The sequence below is a fragment of the Bos mutus genome, chromosome 18, assembly GCF_027580195.1.
Source record: "Bos mutus isolate GX-2022 chromosome 18, NWIPB_WYAK_1.1, whole genome shotgun sequence".
Classification (NCBI taxonomy): Eukaryota; Metazoa; Chordata; class Mammalia; order Artiodactyla; family Bovidae; genus Bos; species Bos mutus.
The window spans coordinates 8,336,307-8,361,375 of record NC_091634.1 but is presented as its reverse complement, the minus strand read 5'-3'; the positions used below and the strand labels follow the sequence as shown (position 1 = coordinate 8,361,375).

Below are 25,069 nucleotides of genomic sequence, written 5' to 3'. Positions count from 1 at the left end.
CTGCTTTTTAATATGCTAACTAGGTTGGTCATAACTTTCCTTCCAAGGAGTAAGTGTCTTTTAATTTCATGGCTGCAGTCACCATCTGCAGTGATTTTGGAGCCCAGAAAAATAAAGTCTGGCACTGTTTCCACCTTTTCCCCATCTATTTCCCATGAAGTGATGGGACCGGATTCCATGATCTTCGTTTTCTGAATGTTGAGCTTTAAGCCAACTTTTTCACTCCCCACTTTCACTTTCATCAAGAGGCTTTTTAGTTCCTCTTCACTTTCTGCCATAAGGGTGGTGTCATCTGCATATCTGAGGTTATTGATATTTCTCCCAGCAATCTTGATTCCAGCTTGTGTTTCTTCCAGTCCAGCGTTTCTCATGATGTACTCTGCATATAAGTTAAATAAACAGGGTGACAATATACAGCCTTGACGAACTCCTTTTCCTATTTGGAACCAGTCTGTTGTTCCATGTCCAGTTCTAACTGTTGCTTCCTGACCTGCATACAAATTTCTCAAGAGTTATATATATACATATATCCCTCCATTTTCCGATTCTTTAGGTTGGGTTTCCCAGGTGGTGCAAGTGGTAAACAAGCTGCCTGCCCATCAGGAGACATAAGAGATGGGGGTCCAGATCCCTGGGTCGGGAAGATGCCCTGGAGAAGGAAATGGTAACCCACTCCAGTACTCTTGCCTGGGAAATCCAATGGATAGAGGAGCCTGGTGGGCTACAGTCCATGGGTTCGCAAAGAGTAGGACACGACTGGAGCCACTGAGCATGCATATAAGTTATTACAGAATATTTTTATGTTTTTAAAAAATTATTTATTTAACTTTGGCTGTGCTGAGTCTTCATTGCTGCAAGAGTTTTTCTGTCGTTGAGGAGAGCAGACATTACTGCCTAGTTGTGCACGGGTTTCTCATTGGGGTGGCTTCTCTTGCTGCTGAGCGTGGGCTATAGGATCGAGAGCTCAGTAGTTGTGGCTCCCGGGCTCCAGAGCACAGGCTCAATAGTTGCGGCTCAGGGGCATGCAGGATCTTCCTGGATCAGGGGTCGAACCCATTTCTCCTGCATTGGCAGGTAGATTTCTTACCACTGAGCAACGAGGGAACCACTCATGTGTATTATTTTTTAAATCACGTGTGCTTAACACCTCTGCTTTCTCATCATCCAAAAAAATTTTTAATTTGTGTATTATGAAATTGATCGTTGTCACCATTTAAAATGTATAATTCCGTGGCATTAAGTACATTCACAATGTTGTACCATCACCACTATCTTTTTTTTTTGACTCTGCTGGGTCTTAAGTTGTGACATGTGGGATCTAGTTCCTGGATCAAACCCAAATCCCCTGCATTGGAAGCATGGAGTCTTAACCATTGGACTACCAGGGAAGTTCCCCCTAACCCCAAAAGGAAACTCTGTGCCCATGTAGCGGTCACTCACCATTCGCCCTCCCCACATCCCCTGACCTCTGCTCATCTGTTTTCTGTCTCTGTGGATTTACCTCTTCTGGACAGTTCATAAAAATGGGCTCATCCAATATGCGATCTTTCAGATCTAGCTTCTTCCACTCAGCCTTGTTTCCAAGGTTCTGTGTTGCAGCATGGACCCATTCTCTTTTACGGGGCTGAATAATTTCCCATTGGGTATACCACATTTTGTTGATTCCTTCGTCCGTTGATGGACATTTCGGTTGTTTTCACCTCTGTGAAAACAGCAGTGACTACAGCTGCTGGGAACATTCATGTACAAATTACGGTTTTCAACTATTCTGGGTATACACATAGGCGTGACCCTGTAGTAATTCCAGGTGCAGCTGATGGAGGAAACAGCAAACTGTCGTCCATACTGGTGGCCCCATTTTACCCACTTCCCATTCCCCCACATCCTTCCTTTCATTTGGTATTGTCCGTTTTTTGGATTATAGCCCTTCTGATGACGGTGAAGGGGCACCTCATTGTGGTTTTGACTTACATTTCTCTAATGACTAATAGCTTCCCAGATGACGCAGCGGTAAAGAACCCGCCTGCCAATGCAGGAGATGCAGGAGACATGGGTTCGATCCCTAAGTTGGGAAGATCCCCTGGAGTAGGAAATGGAAACCCACTCCAGTATTCTTGCCTAGAAAATTCCATGGACAGAGGAGCCTGGCGGGCTACAGCCCATGGGGCCACAAAGAGTCGGACATGACTGAGCATACACATGATAACTAATAATTTTGAGTATCTTTTTGTGTGCTTCTTGGGCATTATCTTTTGCAAACTGACCTTAGATCCTACCACCTCTCTAAAGCTATTTTCCCTGTATTCACCAGTCCACTGGCTTCTCTCTCTCTCTCTCTCTGTTAAAGGCCCCCCCCGCCCCACTTTATTTCTTTATTTTTTGGCTGCACCACCCATGGCATATAGGATCTTAGTTCCCCAACCAGGGAATCGAACCTGTGCCTCCTGCATTGAGAATGTAGTTTTAACCACTGGACTGCCAGGGAAGTCCCTTGGTTTTAACTTTAAAAAAAAAATGTTCATGGTTTATTACATGATAACTCGGGTTCCCTTGTGGCTCGGCTGGTAAAGAATCCGCCTGCAATGCGGGAAATCTGAGTTCGATCCCTGGATTGGGAAGATCCCCTGGAGAAGGGAAAGGCTACCCACTCCAGTATTCTGGCCTGGAGAATTCCACAGATTGTATAGTCCATGGGGTCACAAAGAGTCGGACATGACTGAATGACTTTCACTTCACTTCACTTCATTGAATATAATTTCCTGTGCTATACAGTGGGAACTTACTGCTTTGCCACAGGCTTAATTCCTATTTTTTCTCTTAGCAACTTTGCATACCTTCTTCTCTCTCCTTCCATGATCTACCCATTCCTGGTCTTCCTCTTCCTTTTCTGGAGAGAGATGAGTGACCTCGGGCGAGTTACGTAACTTCTCTGTGCCTCGGTTTCTTCATCTGTGAAGTGAGACCGCTAACCATTTTGACCTCAGGGTTGTTGTAACAATTCAGTGAGTTAGAAGTGTGCCTCGCACGCGGTAATCATTAGGGAAGTATTTAATGGTGAGAGAGGAGTAGGAGGGCTGAGGGCAAAATGTTTCCTCGTGAAAAGTACTTTAAAAGATAAAAAAGATTGAGGAAGAAAAAATTAAATTAAATTAAAAAGCTTGCCCTGATATAGAATTTTAGGGGAAAAAACATCAGAAATTATTTCAAAAAAATCCACAATATTACTCAACCATAAAAGATAATGAAATAACGTTATTTACAGCAACATGGATGGACAGAGAGGATCATACTAAGTGAAGTAAGCCAAAGACAATGTCATATGATATCTCTTATACGTGGAATCAAAAAGAAAACAAACAAAACCCCAAACAAATGAACTTATTGACAAAACAGAAAGAGACAAAACAAACCTGTGGTTACCAAAGGGAAAGGGGGGGCGGATAGGGATAAACTAGGAGCTTGGGATTAACATATACACACTACAATATATAAAATAGATAACCAACAGGGACCTACTGTATTGAACAGGGAACTGTACTCAGTATTTTATAACAATCTTTAAGGGGACAGAATCTGAAAAATATGTATCAAGTCACTTTGCTGTACACATGAAATTTACACGAATTATAAATCAGCTACACTTCAATAATAATAAAAAGGAAATCACAAAACTCCTTTACAACACAAAGCGTATAAAATGGTTCACCGTCATTAAGAATCTGCATTAAACTTTTTATGGCTTTTAAAACAATGCATCAAAAGACAAAGCAGTTTTTAGGGGCAAGTGTCAAATATTCGTTAAAAGTATGAACTTCAGAGCAGAGCTGCCAGGGTCCAAATAGCTGTGACGCCAGACGTGGGCAGTTATATAACCTCTCTGTGACTCAGTTTCCACATTCGTAAAACGGGTTGCTGTTAGAACCTGCGAGCATCTTTGGGGCATTCACCGAATTTATCTGTGTATCTGGGCCGGCAGCACCAGCTCGGATAGGCCTGTTCCTTAGAACTACAAGCCCGGCAAATTTTCACTACGGGCCTGGGTGACTTTCCCAGACATGTAAACAATGTTTCACAAATCCTTTAGCGAACTTATACAGAGGAAGTCTTTATAAGTAAGATCCATAACAGGTCAAAACTCAGCTGCAGGAAATCGTTCTCATCCTCGCCTCCAGATCTCCGGGAACAGAGAGTAATAACAAACGTCAAAATCCGGACAACTCTCCCTTCTGCCGGTCAGTTCCGTCAGCCTCGCGTCGTTTACCAGAGGAGGCTGGCTTTCCTTCTTAAAGGGGCCTCTCCTAGTTTTGACTTCTCTTTCCTAAGAGGGCCTCCCCCACATCCTCCACTTAGCGTCTCTCAGGAAAGGGTCCCTCCCTCCCAGTCGGGATGTTAAATCCTGCAGTAATTACTAATAAATAAAACCACCCTTCATTGGATCCGGGTATCTCTTGGTCATTGAGTAGGTGAAGCAGCTCTTTCCTAACGCGTTCCCACTCCCCAATACCATTGTGGGATGCAAGGAGCGCAGATGGGGGGGTCCATGGCCTCTACAGCCTAGTCAAGAGTTTTCCTAGGGGCAGTTGCTTCGAGATATGAGATAATTGGGGAGAGTTCTTAGAATTTAATATTTTTGTTTACCCTGTATGTCTTTGAATAGGTGCTACAAGTTGCTAACTTTCAGTTCAGTTCAGTTCAGTTCAGTCGCCAGTCGTGTCCGACTCTGCCACCCTATGAATCAGCAGCACTCCAGGCCTCCCTGTCCATCACCAACTCCCGGAGTTCACTCAGACTCACGTCCATCGAGTCAGTGATGCCATCCAGCCATCTAAGCCTCTGTCATCCCCTTCTCCTCCTGCCCCCAATCCCTCCCAGCATCAGAGTCTTTTCCAATGAGTCAACTCTTCTCATGAGGTGGCCAAAGTACTGGAGTTTCAGCTTTAGCATCATTCTTTCCAAAGAAATCCGAGGTCCAACGTGATCTGCCTTCCACGCTCCTCGCTCCTTCTCTCCACAGACATCTGCAGTTAGGAGTTTGTTTTTGCTTTCAAAGATATTCTGCGTGTTTAACAAGCAGAAGGTTGTATTTTCTCACGCACCTTAAATTATTATACACTCTGCTTCCATTATTGCCTTTTTCCCTTAACTGAACTCATAGCTCATTTCGTGTCAGTTCATGTATTACTTCCTCATTTTGTTTATGTCCCACTATGGGCCATTCCGTGAGTGCTATTTCGCTTCGGTAATGTCCGACTCTTTGCGACCCCATGGACTGTAGCCCACCAGGCTCCTCTGTCCATGGGATTCTCCAGGCGAGAACACTTCGGTGGGTTACCATTCCTTCTCCAGGGGATCTTCCCCACCTAGGGATTGAACCCGAGCCTCTTAGGTGTCTGGCATTGGGGGGCAGGTTCTTCACCACTAGCGCCACCTGGGAAGCCCACTACGGGCCAGACCACAGCTTATTTGAGTCCCCTAGGTTATCTGAGTCCCTTATCCATGGGCAGCTCGGTTGTTTCCGGGTTTGTTTTTCCTTAGGCGTTTTTATGGTAACAAAAACAATGCTCCCTACGCCCTTGGTTAGCATTTATCAAGAAGCCAGCGGAAGGCTCAAACTTGCCGGCCCCCGCTGCCCGCACCCGCCCAGGGCACTCCAGTCTCCAGAGTCCCGATGCTTCAGCGGCGCGTCCAGCGCGGCTTCTGCCTGGCTGAAGCTGTCAGGCGCCCGCAGGGGCCCTCTGGAGCCCCGCCCCGCAGCCGGCAGTCGGGCCGATTCAAATCCAGCCAATAGCAGAGTGTAAACAAACCCCGACCCCGCCCCACGGTGAATAACTCCCCCGGCCGGCGCGAAACCTATTTAACTTGGCGGAGAATGGGGGCGGGACGAATACGTGACCCCGCCCCCATCGTGAGCCAATGGGCGGCTGGACCCCGCCCCTCGCACTTGCCGCTCTGAGGACCCGAGGTCGGGCTGGGCTTGTATCTGCCTGATTCGCGGCCGCTCGTGGTCTTGGTGTTGCCGGCTAGCCAGCGTCTCTGGGAGCTAGGGCAGCTTTTTCCCGCTGTACGCGGCACGTTTAAAGGGCGCGGTCAGAGGGCGAAGGTCGCTCCGGAGTCAGTGCCCTCCGAGCCCTCCTATTTTTCCCCACCTGGCGGCTAGAATTCGGATCCCTGACGTTGGATTGACCGAGACGTGAAGGGTCCGCAGGGGTGTTCTGGGCAAGGTTTTTTGTTTTGTTCCTTTTTGTTATGGAATCGTTTATACGCCTCCAGAAAAGTGCACAAATCCTAAGCGTGCTGCTCAGCTGAGAACGAAAAACACTCGTGGAAACATCCTCCCAGATCAAAAAGCAGCTTGAGTTGACCAAGTTTTAAACTTCGCAGCTGCGGGTGCGAGGGAGGAGCCGCGATGGGCGTTGTTTTGGTTTTCAGAGGCTCAAACCGCTTGTTTTAAAAAAAGAGAAAGAAAAAAGAAAACCACGCCTCTCTGTAGAGAGATGGCAATCAGGCCAGACTCTGGTCAAGCTCCCGCTGGGTAGGAGCTGGCCTGTGGAACGGGTAGGAGGTATAGGCAGTTAGAAATGAAGGGGATTAGGGTCTGGTTGAGAGGGTCGGGTGGAGAACTTGAAATGTGAGGGGGTGGGACAGAAATGCGCTGGTACTGAGCGTGGGGGAGGGGAGCCTTCTGGGCTGGAGTGTTGGGAGAGCCTGCGGGACTTGGACCCGGTGGACTAAAAGTGGAACTAGGCATCCTGGCCACTTGGAGAGGGCAAATTAGTTCTCCAATGTCCTGGACTTTTCCATGGCAAATGAATGTGTGTGTGGGGTGGGATGGGGGATGCGGTTTCCAGCTGTTCTTTTCTGCTGCAAAGTGAAAGTGAAGTGGCTCAGTCGTGTCCAACTTTTTGCGACCCCATGGACAGTAGCCTACTAGACTCTGCGGTCCATGGATTTTCCAGGCAAGAATACTGGAGTGGGCTGTTATTTCCTTCTCCAGGGTATCTTCCCAACCCAGGGATCGAACCCGGGTCTCTTGCATTGCACACAGACGCTTTACCGTCTGAGCCACTACACGAGTATAATTAAAACAGCCCTTAAATGAGATGATGAGCCCGGAAACCCAAGCTCATGTTGGCTACAGGGATGTAGCATATTTGCTGAGAAAAGTTGGGTGCATCTTCTCCAGTCCTAATTTTTTACATCTGAATGCTGTTTTGTCCCTGTCCCATAAGAGCTTCTGCATGTCTTGTATCCATTTCATCCTCCCGGTGGTCTTCATAAAGTCTGGACTCTGGGAACAGACAGAGCTGGGTATAAATCCCCAGCTGTGTGACCTTGGTCCGGTTTCTTACCCTTTCTGGTTTCTCATTCACACACAAAAAATGAGAATTGAGGTTTAATTCTCTGGCTCAGGGGCTTGTCATTACAGTTGTGTTAACCATGTGTTTGGGAGAGATACACAGATGTGTGTAATGCATCAAAAAAATGAGATGGATTTGATGAAGGGATAGAGGCACAGATGTGTGACACAGCAAGGAGAGGAACGTGCTGATTGTTGAACGTGCTCATGGAGGGTGTTTTGGTGTCGCTGTTCTATTTCTTCAACTTTTCCATGTTTGAAAATGTTCATTAGAAAATGTTGGGGGAGGTGAATTCTGGTGTGACTCTACAGTCCCATTGTACAGATGAGAACATGGAGGAGCTGCAGAAGTGACTTGCCCCAGGTCCATCTGGTGACTCAGAGACAAATAGAACACCCAGGTGCACTGAATAAGTCCTTCCCCTGGCTGGGCATCCCTGGGCCAAGTTGCTGAACCTCTCTGGGTCTCATTGCCAACTCCATTCTGAATCTGTAACTCCCAACTTGCATCTGAGCTGCAAAGTGAAGGTAGGTGTCACTCCCCCCAAAGGATAGCAGGTCTCTTTCCATTTGGGCCCATGTTGACCCCTCCTCTGGCCTTGGACGTTTGACCTCTCAGGGCTTTGCCAGCCACGGCTAGACTGGGGGTTTCTTTCATACCCATGCGTATTCCTGGCCACCTGGTCCTAAGAGAATGCCTGTAGAAGAGTGGGCAGTATCTCATGGTTTCGTAGATCTTTCTGGAGCACTTACTAAGTGCCAGGTACTGTACTGGGGTGTGTGTGTTGGGGGGTGGAGGGGTCGTGGTGGTTACCACAGTGCACCAAAGAAGCCTGGAACCTGAGGGCAGGGGAAACTGAGGCTAAGCAACTTATTTGCTCATCATCAGACTGCGTACTGGGGCAGGAACCAGGGTGCTCTTGGTCACAACTATATTGCTGGCAGACTAGATACTCGTAAACAATACTTCCTGTATGAATGAATAAACTTGGATAGTCACCCCCGCAATGCCTCCTGTCTCATAACTTTGAACCCCAGTCAATTCCCAAGTTCCGAGTCCCCCGGGATTGGCATCTCTGAGACATCAGTGCCACCCAGCTCAGATCAGGCCCGGCTTGCTGGCTCTGTGACCCTGGGCAAAACACTTTCCCTCTCTGAGCCAATTTAGTTTTCTACACTGCAAGGGGGGAGGCCTGGTGTGCTGCACTTCATGGGGTCACAAAGAGTCAGACACAGCTTCTAGACTGAACAGCAAGGTGGGAATCACTAAAGACCTCCAGGTGGGGGTCCCTGGAGGTCTCTTTTCTGGTGAAGAGTGGAAAAACAGCACATACATGAATACTCAAGGCGTAGCTCCCTAGGCTCAATCTTAGCAGATGAAAGGCAAACTCCACAAAAATAATGTCCGTGTATACTGCTGTTCCTGGAAGGGTCACATACCTCCACGGACTGTGGATGACCACTGTATAAAACTTATAGATTGACTACTGTCATATTTGGGGCAACACATGTGCTCACATCTGGAACGGATAAAATTTCCTTTTTGCTATAATAATAACAGCACTTATCTGCACTTCCTGTCACGGGCTGCTCTCCATGAGAACATTCTCTCCTAATGACCCTATGAAATGAGGCCTGTTATTGATTTCCCCTTAGAAATGGAGGCACGGAGAGGTGAAGTAGTTTGCCCAAGGTCACACAGCAAAGGAAGTGGGAGGATGTGAATCAAGGGCTCACTGGTTGGCGTCAGGGCCCTGGACCTCCGTGGTCTCTTCAATAATATGCATAGTACCACCAAGATCCCAGGATCAATTCTAAAGCTTAAAACACAAAGCTTAAAACAATCACTCGTTTATTCAACACACATTATTGAGTCGCTTCAGTATGCACGTGGCTTTTCCAGGGCACCGGGGAAGCGGAAGGTAACAGACCAGAGTGTAGGTGCCGTTGGCCTGTGCGCCCCGGGAGGGTAGCTCCGAGCTGTCTCGGTGCTCAATGGGTCCCGAGCACGGCGCAGGGCACACTGCAGGCGCTCTGCAAGTGTTCCCTGAAGGAATGCGCGAATCGAAGTGTCACGCCCGCAAGGCGTACACGGCCCGGCGAGGCGGAAACAGACCCAACACCACCGAGGCGTCCCGGGGCTTCTGGGAATCCCATCTGCGCGGCCCGCGAGGCCTCGAGGAGGCGGTAAGACAGGTCGGACCCGCGTCCCCGGTGCCGTCCCCGGTGCCCTCCCCGGGGCCGTAGCAGGTCAAAATTTTGGCCGACTGAGGTGAGTGAGCAAGCCGCGTTCGGGGTCCCGGCGAGGAGCCCCAGCACATCCTCTGCCCCCGCGCCTTCCACCCTTTTAACTCCGACTCCCGGCTCCTTCGCGATTCCACCTACGGGGCCTCCCATATCCTCCATCCTCGTCTCCCGCTACCTTTTCGAACCATCGGCGTTGCCCCTGCTCGCGTCCTCCCGCCCGGCGACCGTTCCCCGAGTCGGGGCGCCCCCTCCCCAGCCGGCCCAGCCGAGCCCGAGGTCCGGGAGCGCCAATCCCTTTAACCTTTCCCTCTAATCCCGAGCATCGCTCGATGCTGTCGGTCGACTCCACCGGAGCCTGGGAAAGCGCGCCCCCGAACCCCCGGGACTCCGGCTGGGGAGGGGGCGGCGCCGGCGCGGAGGTCACCCTCCCGGGGCGTCCGCAGTCTCCCATTCGCTCGCAGGCCCGCCGCTCCGCGCCCAAAGCCCGAGCTGGTTCGCCAAGTCGCGGGGCGGGGCCTCCCCCAAGCCCGTCCCCCGGTGAGGGCGGAGGGAGGAGGAGGAAAGGGGGGGGGCGGAACACAAAACCTGCAAGGTTTTTTTTTTTCTTTTGCATTTAATTAAAAAAAAATTTTTTTTTTTTTTTTTTTGCAAACCCGAGGGGTCCCGCCCGGAGCGGGCGCGAGTCCGGGGCGCCCGGGCCGCGGCGCGGGGCGGCGGCAGGGGCCTGGCGGAGGCCGCCGGGCGGCCGCCATGCGATCAGGCAGTGCGCTGACCGGCCCGGCCGGTCGGCCCCTTCTGGGTCCTCCCTTTGCAGCCCGTGCGGGGCCGTCTCGGAGACCCCGCGCCGACGGCTGCTCAAACATCAGGGTGAGTTTCTCACAATGTAGCAATTTCTCTTTAAATCTCTTAACTCTCTCTACCTGCGAGTCGGGGCTGTGACAGGGCGCAAAAGCGAGGGGGGGAGTGGGGGTTGGCGGCGAGGGTGTGTGTGGGGGGAGCCGGAGCCGGGGCCGAGCCCACCCCCCCGACACTCAACACTCAGCCCCCCAACCGGGGCGCAGCGCCCGCTGCCTCTTTTTCTGCTCCGCGCCCACCACCCCCGGCAGCTCCCCCCAACCCCCCGCGTCTCTCCCACCATCGCCGCCGCCCTTATCCTGCGGGGACCCCCCCACCCACCCACCGCGGGCTCCCTTGCCCGCGCCCGGTGCCTCCCCGGCCCTCCCGCCGGCTGCCGGGGATACAATGGAGCGGCGGAAAAACGAGACCTAACGTTCCACGGGGGGAGGGGCGGGGAGACCCCCTCCCCCGGCCCGGGGGCCCCCTCCCCTCGCTCCGCTCCCCGCCTTTCGGAGAAGAAGAGGGCCGTGGGGGAGCGGATGGTGGTTTCCCGGCCGGAGCCGGCGAGCCTTCATCTCCCTCCTCTTCGCCCCGTGCCCTGCGCCCCCTCCTCAAATCACTCCCGGGGGTCCGGGGAGAAACGGGGCCTCTGGCAAGCTGAGTGGGGGGGATGGATGCGGAAGGAGGCCACTGGGTCTCCCCCTTCCCACCGCCCCTAAACAATGAAAGGAGTTGACTTGGTCCCCCACCCCCCAGCAGTGAAAGGAGTTGACCCCCTCCCCCGCTAGCTGGCGGGTCCCGGAGGGGGCCGTTACGGGGAGGCGGGTGGGGGGAGAGGAGGGAAGTGAGCCTTACCCCTGTCACCTCCCGAGATTTGGGGCGGCCCCCCATCTCCACCCCCTCGGCCGGGGAATGGGAGGCACCAGGCCCAGCCTGGGCACCGCGCTCGGGTGGTGACCTTTAGACAAAGGCAACCTTTTCCCTGGGGTGAGCCCGGCCGAGCCGGGCCCGAGGCCTCCCCGGGCCCCTGCGGAGGGCGGCCAGGCCGCGGGCACCCGGAGGGAGGGATGGAGGAGGCGGGAGGAGGGCTGGAGCCATCTGGTTTTCTCATCCCTGGTTGCCCCTCGGCGGCTTCTCCGGCTCCTGTCACGGGCGGCCCGCGGGGAGACAAGGGACCGGGGAGCTGCCCAGGCCTTGGTCCGCGGCCAGCGGCGAGCGGGGCGAGGAGCCGCGGGCGGGCTGGGGAGGCAGCGGTGATTGGAGCCTAGGCGGCTCCTTCCTCTCCGCACCCCTTTGTTTTGCTTTGTGGTTCTGAGCAGCTGAACTTCCCGGGAGGTGGGGTCAGAGGCCGCTGTGTCAGCGCTCCCCGGGAGGCCGGGGTGACAGGTCCCAGCGCTCCGGTGTGCCCGGACTTCTGCCGGCCAGGCGGCCCCTTTTGTCACACCCCGCCGGTAGTGTAAACATCGCGGGGGGATGTGTCTGCTTTCCCCTCACACCTCCTTTCGCCGGCTGCTCCTCAAGGAAACAGTTTTTCGGAACACCCCAGACTTCACGGCCTGAGATTTCTGATAAGCGCTCTGTACTTTCAACCTCTCCCCCAACTTGGGATGGGGGTTGGGCGGGGGGGCCCCGTCATCTCTGACCTGCTGGGGTGATGGGAGAACCGGGGAGGTGGGCAGATCAGGGGCCACCCCCCACCCCCCTGCCAGTGTCCAACGGGCCTTAAGGGGTGTGCTTACCTACACCCCCCGCCCCTCCCTCGGAGCTCCCCAACTCCTAGAAGCCGGAAATAACATCTCCCTACCCAGAGAGCACTAGGGATTAGCTGCTGTTAGGTGAGTTACACACTGGCCACAACCCAAGGAGGAAGTTGGGGGGGGGGTGTCACTTATATAATTCCCATTTTGCAGACAGGCTAATGGAGGCTCACAGCAGTTGAGTGACTCGCCCAGGGTCACACGGCCCCAATCTGTAACCATCTCAAGTTTTCCCAGCTCAGCTCAAAACTGTTAGGTCTGCCTGTACCTGCCTTTGGCATTTTCGTCCCTTTGACTTCAGCTGGGTCTCAAATGTAGATGAGACCAGGAAGGAGTTGCCAAAATTTTTTTCCCCCACCGAGTATGGGTAAGGGGTCAGCTGGGCTGAGGGCAAGGTGCTTTCACCTGTGGCCCAAGCAGAGCGTTTACCTGCAGGAGCTGAGGGTTGAAGATGTGGGGGTCAGGAGAAGGGGGGCCCCAGGCCTTGCTGTGTGGGGCTTGGGGTGGGTGGGCACTTGGCGGTTGGGCCCCTCTGTCATCCTCTTCCTGCACCTGAGCTGGCTCTTGGCCCAGCTGGCTGCTCCTCAGCCTTGCTGGTAGGGATGCTGAACTACTCGGGACCTTCGTTGTCTCTCTGCCCGGTGACCCTGCGTGGTGCCGTGACACAGAGAAGTCCCTTCCCGTTCTCCCCATGGCCCAGGTGGCAGGCTCCTTGTCTCACCCTGTGACCTCAGGCACTGGATTCAACTCACTTGTCCTGTTTCCTCATGGGCAGATGGGGGGGACCATTAGAGCCTCTTTAACTGACCTCGCAGTGGCTGACAGTTTTATCCACGCGTGTTATTTTTGTTTTCCCCTCACTCTGCCGGAATATGGCTGGCCTGTAGGGGTGGGGAGGAATGTTGGGGGGCTGGGTATTTGAGGGTGACCGGCAAAAGGCGCCCACCCTGGAGGAATTCCCTGTGGTGGATGAGCAGCACCACAGTGTAAATAGTTTCACTTTGGTGGCCCGCTTCCTCCAGCTTTCTTGGACCCTTCCCCTTCAGCACTTACTGGTGCCAAATAAACCCTTGGGCGGGTGGGTGTGTGGCATGAAGGAGAAGAGCTGTGGAGGGCCCAGCCTACTCCGGGAGCGAGGCTGTAGGAGTGATCTCGCCATTTTACAGATGAGGAAACTGCAGTCAGTGGCTGAGAGGGGATTCCAACCCAGACTGCAGGGATGGAGGGGCTGGGGGTGCCGTTGGAGAAGAGCGAACACTTTCAGGGACCCCTTGCAGATACTTTCTTGAGGTGACAAGCATAATAAGTCATAATAATTCCTGTGGGGTGGGGGCAGGAGGGGCGGGGCTGTGGGCCTCTCTGGAGTGAGTGCTTCCTGATTTTGGGGGGGTTGGGAGGGAAGTGGGGGAAGCATGAGTAAGGCCCAAGAGTGACAGGCCTATGCCCCGCCCCCTTATTTGCCAACTTCCTTCCCAGAGGCCTCCGGGGCCTTTCCCAACTTTCCCTGGGGATGTGGTGGGGGGTCTCCCCGCTCTCCCCTCTGAAAGGGCCCAGGGGTCAGCGCCAAGCCCTGAGAGCCTGGCTGGAGAGGTCCTGGGGTGTGTGTGAGGGTCCTGGCAGGGGGGGTCACCTTTTCACCCCAGGCCCAGCCACCACCAGAGTCGCCCTCCCCACCTCTCCCCCGTGGCTGTCTTGACTCCTGGTCTCAAGAATGCAGAGGGCTGCTGGTGGGGGGAAGTTAATTGGAAACAGGAAAACATGGCATTCCTTTCTAGACGGCCTGGGCTTGGAAAGCAGCGAAGGGTTGCCTTTCTGCCTCTCCCGTCCTGCAGGGGAGAGGGGTGGGGGACATGGTTATCTTGCCTTGATCTCTTTGGGGTCTCTGCCTCACCAGGCTCCCTGACTTTTACTGGAAACAGCAAGTTGCCTGTTTTACATCCATGGTATGAAACACTCTTCCCCGCCAATCACAATCACTTGGGCAGCGCCACCCCCGCCCCCCTTCACTGGTTCATCCCCATGTTTGTCCCCGGCCTTGCACTCTGAAGGCGGAGGGCCTGAGCTGGCTCTCCACTGTATCACTCTTGAGACACGTGGGAAATGTTTGGTTAACTGGTCCCCGAGGATTCCCTCCTCCTTCCTTCCCTAGACCTCTCCCCTGCCTGGGGTACCACCATTAGAGCTCTGTCCCCATCCACTGAAACCTTTGTGTCTCAGCGGCATGCAGGATCCCCCAGCAGGAAAGAGAGAGGGTTTTCTAAGACATCTCTGGCTTGGCAACAATGAGTATTGTGTCCTGAGTTTAAGGATATTCACTGATGCTGGGGATCTGTTGGCAGGAGAAGCTGGAGAGAAGGCCTTTGTGTCTCTAATTGTTCCTAATCAAACTTCCTGAGGGTCTTCTGTGTGCCTGGGCCCCAGGGCCCAGTTATGATATGGGGACCCCGTTCAGGAGGAGGGCAGAGAGAAGAGTTGTCTTCAAGGCTGCTGGAGGACTTGATCCATTCTGTCTGGGTGGTTTGCAAAGGCTCCGGGGAGGAAACACCTTCTTTCTCCCTCTCTTTTTTTCTCCTGAGTGATACCCAGGACAAATTCAAGATGCCAAACATAGCTCCCCTTTCCTCCTCTGGGACATCCCTGGTCTCCAGCTCATCTCTCCAGAGGCGACTCCTCAATCCTGATGTTCTGTGCACATACATTTGTGTACATGTGTATATCTTTAAAAATATGTATTTTACACACGCTGGAACCCTCTGCCCATTGTCCTGCATGTTGCTTGTTTTGCTTCATCTCCCTGGGAGACGTACACAGTACCCAGAGGGTTTCCTCTGGGTTTTTCTTGACTGCGTTGTATTCCTTGGTGTGGGCACGTCCTCCATGACTCAGCATGGATATGGAGGTGTTTCCTGATGTTTCTACCTGCTGAGCAGGAGGACAGACGTCTGCTTGGCGTATCAGGAAACGGGTATGCTGGGAGGATATACTGGAGGCAGGATTGATGGATCAAGAGCCTGTTCTTTGTCATTGAGTCCCACGGAGGAGGCACCTGTGCAGCTGAATCTTGAAGGAAGTCATTCCCTCTCCTGTTCAAGTCATCCCGCCAGTCCGCCCCATTGTCTTTGCTTCTTATGACCTCCTTGCCCCCTCCTTCCTGCCTGTAACCTGCACCCACCCCAGGTGGGCATGCATGGTGTGGAGATCAAGGACTTGGATGCTGTTGGTTCAAATCCAGGTTCTGCCACTTACTGGTTGAATGGCTGCAGGCTGGGGGCTTGCTGACTCTGGGCCTCAGTTTTCCCTTCTGTTAAATGGGCCAGTCTCAGTACCTATCTTTGGAAACTTTGTTACGAGGATTAAATAGTATCTACCAAACTCATAGGTACCCTAGTCTAGGCTGTCCATGGCAGTGTCATCTGTCATTCGGTGGCAGTCCTATCACCTGGGGGCAGGAATCCCTTAATCCTGGGCTGTGAACCCCCTTACTGACAGGCAGGGGAGGTGACTTTTGCACTTACCTACAGTGTGACCTTGGGCAAGTGATACTTCCTCGGGTCTTGGTTTCCTTGTCTGTGAAATGGGCTTGTAACATCTCCCCGGCAGGTGGGCTTATAAGGGCAGGAGGAGGCAGTGGGCGGGCGGGCGGGCCGGGCAGGCAGTTGATGTTTGGGAATCAGCATCTGATGTTGATGTTTTCGCTATGATTACTTTTCTCCCATGGGCCCCATGCTGACTTCCCTGCTCTGAAAGCTTTCCATTGTCTTCCCAAAAGGCACATAGGGAAGGTTGTTAGCATTCTATACTGCTTGGCTGCGGAGGGCACAGGGCAGGCTGCTTTGGCATGAGGCAAGGCTGCGTGGCCCTGGGGACGGACGGGGCCGCCCCGCTCGGGGCCTCAGTCTCCTCACCTGGAAGAGTGGCTGTGACGAGAGACCCAGCTTTGTGCTCACGGTTCTTGAGTGCTTCACACTGTGCCTGGCGTATCGTGGTTGTGATGGTGATGATGATGGTAATAGTGGTGATCGTGGTGGTGATGGTGGTGGCGATGGTGGTGGTGATGGAGAGAAGCACCAAAGTTTCCTGTGGAATTAGATACCAAGTCCTTGCCTCCTTCCCCTAAAACCCTGGGCAGTCAGCATTGGCCATTTTAATTGAAAAGAAGAATCCAAGGGAATCAAATGCCCCTTTGGGCCTCAGTTTCCTCATCTCTGACAAAACTCGTGGGGTCACTGTGAGGCTTAAATGAGTGAAGATGTAGGAGAGCTTTTAAGACACCCTGGCTTGCAGGAGTGCACAGGGAAGGTTCGCTTTGCTTGTTGTTATTTTAACTTTTTATCATGGAAATTTTAAAGCACCCACCAAGAGTTGAGAGAATAGAATAATCAACCCCTGTGTATCCGTCTCCAGCTTCGCCAATTTTCTCCTGATCCTCCCTCCTCATTTCTGCCCTTTCCTTTTCCTTTTCTGCTAAAGTATGTTTAAGCAAATTCCAAACACTGTATCAGTTCAACTGTAACATTAACGTTGTTAATGGTGTTATTTTTGGCATCCAGAATCGACTTCATCACGTCTGGGATCTGTCCTATCCTGTGAGGGAAGAGACATGGAGCCCATTTCACAGGTGGGGGCAATCAAGGCTGCAGGCAGTAAGCTATAGTCAGGTTGTCCCATCCTGTCTTGGCCACCCCAGGCTTTGCACGCTGGTAGCTGTTTCAAATCACACAGGCCCGGGGATTTATGCCTGGATGTGTATTGTGTGGGTTGGGGGTTCTGATATTCTGTGCAGAAATCACAGAGAAGGTGGGCTGTTAACAGCGGGAGGGATAGATGGCAGTGAGGGCTTTGAATCCTCTTTCTGCCCCTCCTGACTTTGTGACTTGGAGGCAAGTTACTGTCCTCCTCTCATTCCAGATTAGAGAACCAGAAGTACAGGAATAATAACTGATGCTTCTTTTGAGAGCTTTTGCATTTGTTAAATAAGGTCCCGTGTGGAAAAGTGTTTTGCAAGTGCCTGGCTCTCAGTAAGCGCTTGGCAGGTCATCATAGTCACTGTCGTGATTACTTCCAGGTGTGCCCCAAGGGGACTGTAACCAAAGCCTCCTTCCAGGGTTCAGAGGTCAGAGAAAGGGTCCGTGTCTCTGGAATCTCCCAGCCAGGCCCAGTTGCCTTTCTCCCCTCCTCTTGCTCACTCCATCTAATTCTCCTTCGAAGTGTTCCTTGTCCTTGCAGGGGCGAAAGGGTTGCTGACTTCTAGTGACCCCCACCCCACCCTCTGTGTCCCGTAGGTCCCAGCCTGGCAGCCTTGGGAGCGGAGTGAAGGAGTAATGTCTGGCTATGGCTGTGGGACCCTTGTTAATGACCCCTGGGGCCCTGGAGGGAGCCCCAGTGGCCTCCGCAACCTGTTCCCCCAGGACACCTGCAGATCGAGGGTCCCTGGGTCCCCTTTTTCCAGAGGAGGCATGCTGTCCTGCCTCTCGTTCACCGTGTGGTGCTGGGCAGGCTGACGCCCACAGTACCGACCTCATGGGACGCTTGTGACAGTTGGCTGGACTGTGTAACCTCCCTCCTGTCCTTCAAGGAGGCGCCTCTCCCATCCTCAGACACTCAGCCCCCCAGGCAAGGTGGGTGGATCCCTGGAAGAATTCTCAGCTCTTTACCCAGTCGGCCGGGCTCCCCTCGTCCTGGCAAGCTCTTGCCACACTGGCTTCATTCCTTTCCCCGGAACCTGCGCAGTGACCCCCTGGTTCTGTGGATGTGTGTATTCTTTCACAGAAAGGTGTATATTTCCCTCTCACCCTTTCACCGGATGTAATTGACATACACAACAAAACGCACAGAGATGACCAATGCTTCTCCCCAAGTCTTGCCAAACGGTAGCCACCTGTGTAATCCACACCCTGTCAAGACCCAGAGTGTTTGCATCGCAGCCAGAAAGTTCCCTTGTGCCCCTTCCTAGTCAACGCCCCCTCCCAGAGAATCAGAGCCACTGGCCTGCTGCTCCCTCATGTCAGGCCTTGCAGATCTACCTGCCTTGCCTCTTCTCGAATCCCACAGGCTCTCGCAGACCCGCCTGGTCCTTTGGGTTGAGCATCTCAGCATCACTGTCTTGAGATTAGGCCGTGTAGTCGTGGTCTCAGGACGGCCTGCCTGGTTTTCACCCAGCAGGAGTCCTTGGGAAGGTTTTACCTCCTTTTTCTCCAGAGAGAGAGATCTTCCCGCTCCCCACCCCCATGGAATCTCATCATTCAAGAGCCCCTCGCCTGGGTGCCTTCCCCAGCCTCAGCCCCCAGCCTGGGGGTGCTGTCTCTGCTCACTGCACCACCCATCGTAGCTCTGTTGGGATGTAGATGTCCTGTGAGCGTCCCTTCAGGCCTGGCTTTCTCACTCAACTCTAAACTATAGAAGGAAAGAAACAGCGTGCCCATGTTCCCAGCTGCTGGCGTGCAGTAGGCATTTCGGAGATGTTTGTTGACTGACTGAAGGATGGACATGTCACAGGGGTGAAGAAAGCCGAGCAGAGAGCCTGTATTTGGAGTCACCATTCTAGTTCTTAAAAAGTGTGACCCATTTGCTTCCAAAGCACCAGTGGTGTTTGTTAACAGTGCCAATCCCGGGCTCCCACTTGGAACGGATCTCCTGAGAGTCATGGTGGGTGGGGCCTGGCCAACTCAGCCACCTGCATCACTGCCCTGGACCCATCCCCTTAGCACTGTTATCACGCCCTACCCCTGAGTGCCCCTTCCTTGGCTCAGGATGCCCAGCCCTCAAAGCTGCAGGGCTCCGGACAGGAAGCTACTGGTCTCCCAGCTGCTCATGACCCTTGCTCCATAGGTGCTGTTACATCGTACCCTGGCTGCCTTCCCGGTGCCCAGTAGGCGCTCCCTATCTACAGAGAGGGAGTGAATCAGGGCCCGTGGGGCAGGTCAGGACAGGAGCCTGGCCCCTGCTCAATGGAAAGACTGAGATGGGGGGTGGTGGGGGAGTTCTCAAGTGCTGTCCCCCTGAGTTTAGTCACAGACTGCAAACCAGCCATTCTGTGTCTGTCAAATCTTCTTAGCTGTCGCTTGTAAGCTGCATCTCCTTTTATAGACGGATACAGACTCAGGTCTCGAAGTTGGTAACAGTTTTGGGAAAATCTCTCCTCCATTCTGGCCTTCAGGTTTGTGCAACCCTTCGGGCTGCCCTGGTGGCTCAGATGGTCTCCTGCCTGCATTGCAGGAGACCCCGGTTCCATCTCTGGGTCAGCAGGATCCCCTGGAGAAGGGAATGTCTACTCATTCCAGTATTCTTGCCTGGAGAATTCCACGGACAGAGGAGCCTGGTGGGCTGTAGTCCATGGGATCGCAAAGAGTCAGACATGTCTGAGTGACTCACACTTTCGCTTTTCTGAATGCCTACAGTTTGCCCCCTACATCTCAAAACTGCTTCATGAAGTGTTGTTTCTCTTTGTCAGATTTCTGTCTAGCCAGACAAGCAGAATTCCCTAACGTCTGCCCAGCTCTTCTCCCTCTGTCCCCCTTCCACAGTCCTGCTTTTTTTTTTTTTTTGAGATCATTAAGGAGCAGGGCACTGCGTCTCCATTTGTCACAGGGACACCGAGCCCATTTCTGGGCCAAACTCTGTAGCAGGAGTTGTTGTTTATGAAGTATGTTTATGAAGTTTATGAAGTTGAAGTTTATGAAGTTGTTTATGAAGTCCGACTCTTTGCAACCCCATGGACTGTAGCCCACCAGGCTCCTCTGTCCGTGGGATTTCCCCAGCAAGAATAATGGAGTGGGTTGCCATTTTCTTCTCCAGGGGATCTTCCCAACCTAGGGATCAAACCTGAGTCTCCTGCATTAGCAGGTGAGTTCTTTACCACTGAGCCACCTGGGAAGGCCCTGTAGAAGAAGAGGAAGATTTATCTAAGGGAGTTCCTAACATAAGCCTTCTTTATGCAAACAGACAGTAAAAAAAAAAATATATATATATGTACATTTCCACATGTTCTATATCATTGTAGTTTGTATAATAGCTTAATAGTAAATGTAAATTTAGCACTATGATGAGCATATAATAAATGTATATGTTATATACAGATATCTGCAGGTATAGATTTATAAGTCTGTATAAAATCCCCTTTTATTCCCATCCCCTTCCCTGGCCCTCTGCCCTGGCAGATCGTTCAGTGCCCTGGCAGACTGTTCGCTCTGTGTGGTGGATTTTTGCTTTCTCCAGAGGCTCCTGCTGTATTTCTTCTTCTGTGTCTTTTTCGCCCAGCACCCCACTTTCAGGCCGCGCCCCGTGTTGCCACTAGTCCATCTCGCCTCCTCCTTCTTCCTGCTGTGGGACTCCTTCGGTTGTAGGTATCAGAGGTGAAATGTCTCTTCCAAGGTCAACACTGCTAGCTGCTGGTGGAGCAAGGATTCGAATCCAGGTGCTTCCTGCTGGTTAATTCAGACCTGCACAGCAGGCCTCTCCTGTCCCTGGTCTCAGAGCTCTACCCTCAGGGACTGGGAGGGGAGTAAGCCCCAAACACACCCATCCTCCCAGCTAGGTGAGATCTGTATCTCGGGAGTGTCTCCTGGGCTGGCCTGGAGGAGGCATGGCTGCTGGGCTATGTTGATGCATCAGGTCAGGCTTCCTGGAGGAGAGGGGCTTCAGGGATGGAGGGTTGGGAGGGGGCTTTGGGCTGCAGCCCATTTCTAGCAGAGGACCCTGGGATGCTTTGCATAAAACTAACAGGGAAAGAGGGCCTAGGACACTGGGACTGAGATCTGGGATGCCCAGATTTTGTTGATGGGAGATAAGAGAAAGAGGGTTTCCAGGATGATCCAAGGTCATTGGCTTGAGCGACTGAGTGGATGCAGGTACCCTTTCGTGGGACGCTGTAGCGGTGTCTGTGGTTTGGGGAGCACAAACTCCAGAGAAGAAAACTCCAGCGCCCTCTTGGCTGGTGGAAAGGTGCAGACGGGAGGAATGAAGGAACTGGAGGAGTCGTGAGTGAGAGACGGTGACCCAGAGTGATCACTCGAGCCCCAGGGATGGGGACAGTTCCTCCTGGAGAGGACAGGAGAGGTGGGAGCTTCTTTGGCCAAAACTGAGAGAGAGGGAGGAGCCTGGGTTTGATAGGCGGGGAGGGGCCTGAGGCAGACTGGAATATGGTGAGGAGTCAAGAAAGAAGGGTGGCTTCAGGGATAGAGGGATGGATGAATGGAAGGTGGCTGAATGGATGGGTGGATAAATAGACAAATGGATGGAAGGAAGGCAGGCAGATGGAGCTCTTGGCAGCCTGAGATTGAAAATCTGTATCTATATCTGCTATCCTCTATGGCTCCCTAGTGTTCTCAGGTGAAAATCTAGCCCTCCCGTCCTCTTACGAAGCCCAGTAGTCTGGCCTGGGCTTATCTCCTTGACCTCATCTCCTGCCTTTTCACCTGGCTTTCTTCAGGCACCCAGCTGGTTCCTGCCCCCTCCCACCTTTGCTCTTGCCTCTCCTTGCCCTCCTCTTCACCCACTCCTTCCTGTCTCTGGGCTCCTATCCTCCAGGCCTCAGTTTAAATACTCTCTCCTCCAGGAAGCCTTCCTTGATGACCCTGTCCAACTTCATCTACATCACTTTGTTTATTTCCTTGTCAGGATTCGTCCCTCGGACCTGACTGGGAATAAGTCCAGACTCAGTATTCACTGCATGAAAGAGGGGACAGGCTTAGAGACAGAGATTCCTAGGATTGGCACAGGCTTAGAGAAAAAGAGAGAAGGAAGATTCTAGAAGAGGCAGGACGGGGTGGTGCTGGTTGGGCTCAAGAGTGAGGTTTCCTCATAGGTCAGGAGATGAGGAGGAGAGGGGAGTGAAGGCATAAGAAAGGTGTTTGTGTAGTTGGGAAGGAGTTCAGGAGGCCAGTGCGGACCTGCTTGGACACGGGAGGAGAAGGTTGCGGGGAAGCTGGTGGTATTGCCAGCCGCTAGGAGGGAGGGAGCTTTGGCAGTCCTGCCGCAGCTGGGAGAAGGCAGCCGCCTCTTATCTTTAGAGGTCTTAAGAGCACGTGCTGAAGCTAAGTCACTTCAGTTGTGTCTTACTGCAATCCCACGGACTGTAGCTCAACAGGCTTCTCTGTCTGTGGGATTCTCCAGGCAAGAAGATTGGAGTGGGTTGCCATGCCCTCCTCCAGGGGATCTTCCCAACCCAGGGATCGAAGCTGTGTCTATTATGTCTCCTGCATTGGCAGGCGGTTCTTTTCAATAGCGCCACCTGGGAAGCCCTGAAGTGAAGCTGTTTCTGCCGATTAAGAGCAGGTGGTGGTCCTTAGTTTGAGGATTCTTTGGCGAACCTGTTCGGAGGCCACTGATCTTTCCCCCCAGAGAAATGCATGCTTGACTCTACATCCCAACCTTTGGTGGAGGATTTCGGAGTGGGGGAGGGTGGATCCAGTTACCATAGCAACACTAATACTAACAGCTCACTCGATGCTGAGCACTGGTCTAGGGTCTTCACAAGACCTGACTCCGTTACACACGTGGAGACTTAGGAGGTAGGTGCAATGGGCAACCCCCATTGTACAGAAAGGTTGAGGGTGGGAGAAGATGGGGGCAACTGGATGAAATGATAAGATGGCATCACTGACTCAATGGACATGAGTTTGAGCAAGTTTCGGGAGATAGCGATGGATGGGGAAACCTGGTGTGCTGCAGTCCACAGGGTCGCAAAGAGCAACTGAACAACAGTTACAAGTTGTACAGATGAGGAGACTGAGGCCCTGGGAGGTTAAGTAACTTGCCTGGAGTCACACAGCTGCTGAAGAGTAGAGGGGATTCCCACCCACCCCTCCCCCCAACTCTGCCTCCCAGACTGCCCAGTCTGGCCCCACAGCCCAGGCTTTTAGCCATAAAGCCTCACTGCCTGCTTGTTACAGGGGCCAGGACCAAAGCCCACAATCCAGAAGCTGCCCTTCCCCCTTCCTACTATTGCCCTGGGATCTGGCTCGGTCGGCAAGGGCGGGGAAGTCTTGGCTCAGCAGGAGACCTCCCTCCCTGCTCTTTCTCTCTCTCCACTCCTTGGTGTCTTCATTAACCTAACCTTGAGCTTCCTGCAGGCAACTGAAGTGTTGGTGAGTTTGTGGGATGTGTTTGTGTGTTTGTGATGGAGCCGGGTGGGTGACTGAGTGTGAGTCAGCGAGGCCTGCCCGAAGGGGTCAGGACACCGGAAGGCAGATCTGGCTGGGCGCAGGGGCTCCTCCACCCGGCTCAGCCTTAGTTTCCCTGTCAGCAAGAAGGGCCTGATGCCAGCCTCGAGGAGGTTTCATAGATGATGTCACATGTCAGCAGGCGTGCTGTAAATTTATGGCAGTAACTGGCTTCAGTGGTGTTTCAACATTCAGAATATTTCAGAGCCGAGAGCAGGCTAGATGAGGTAGAACAGCTCCCAACCGGGCAGGGCAGCTCTCCTTCCCCAAAAAGGCTAAAGATTTTTGCAGCAAATAGTATTTCTGATGCTAATATTGGGTGGGCCAAAAAAGTTCGTTCGGGTTTCTCCAGAACAGCTTACGGAAAAACCTGAAGGAACTTCACCCAGTGTATCTGTGACTGTTTGTACTAAGCGGGATATGGAAGGATGGTCATGGCAGGTCAACTTTTGCCTTCCCCCCACCCCTCAATGAGAGTAAAGTGGTGGGTGGGGGAAAGGAGTTGGTTCTTAGAGATTTTTGAAGTCGGAATTGCAGAAAAGGGGTTGTAGACAGAAACCATTTACCTGTTGGGATGTCTGTGGAGTTTCATTGAGATAAGGTACCATCCAGGGCCTGACACTCAGTAAGCCCGTTGTGGGTGTTGGTTGCTATTATTACTAACCAGCCTTTAGTCTGTACCTGCTTGGTGCAGACCGGTTGGGCTATGTTGCAGATCAACAGTTTCTCCACCTTGAGCACGAATCCCTTGGGGAACCTGTTCAAGTGCAGGGTCTGTGGCAGCCCTCAGACTCTGCATTTCCGGCCAGCTCCCAGGGGACACTGAGGCTACCCTTGGTCTGGGGCCACACGTTGAGTAGCAAGGGATAGAGTGGTTTCCGGATGATTTCTGAGTTGCTTCAAGGGTTCTGGCCTGGATACTGAGGCTAAAGTGAAAGTTTGAATTAGTCGCTCAGTTGTATTCAACTCTTTGTGACCCCACAGACTGTAGCCCACCAGGCTCCTATGTCCATGGGATTCTCCAGGAATGTCCATGGGATTCTCTGTAGTGGGTAGCCATTCCCTTCTCCAGGGGATCTTCCCCCGGTCTCCTGACCTGCAGGCAGATTCTTTACCGTCTGAGCCACCAGGGAAGCTAAAGTCAGATTTAACTCTTGGGTTGTTGTTCAGTCTTTGTGACCCCTGGGATTGCAGCGCACCAGGCTTCCCTGTTCCTCACCACCTCCCGGAGTTTGCTCAAACTCATGTCCACTGAGTTGGTGATGCCATCCAACCATCTCATCCTCTGTCGTCACCTTCTCCTCCTGCCTTTAGTCTTTCCCTGCATCAAGCTCTTTTCCAGTGAGTCGACTCTTCGCATCAGGTGGCGAAAGTATTGGAGCTTCAGCTTCAACATCAGTCCTTCCAATGAGTAGTCAGGGTTGATTTCCTTTAGGATTTAACTCTTTGAAATTAAAAGTGAAAATGTTAGTCACCCAGTCATATCCGACTCTCTGCGACCCTGTGGACTGTATAGCCTGCCAGGCTCCTCCGCCCGTGGGATTTTTCTAAGCAAGAATACTGAAGTGGGTTGCCATTTTCTTCTCCAGGGGATCTTCCAGACCCAGGGATTGAACCTGGGTCTCCTGCATTGCATGCGGATTCTTTACCATCTGACCCACCACTCTTTCAGTTCAGTTCAGTCGCTTAGTCGTGTCCGACTCTTTGAGACC

At 52.8% G+C, this 25,069-nt stretch overlaps 1 protein-coding gene across 1 annotated transcript in view; it reads left to right on the top strand.

Annotated features, from left to right (window-relative positions):
* Positions 1 to 10,252: 10,252 nt before the first annotated feature.
* Positions 10,253 to 25,069, top strand: part of BICRA (BRD4 interacting chromatin remodeling complex associated protein) — a 74,411-nt gene continuing 59,594 nt past the window's right edge. The window contains 1 exon segment of the mRNA XM_070387422.1: positions 10,253 to 10,471. The gene's annotated coding sequence lies outside the window, so the exon portion shown is untranslated.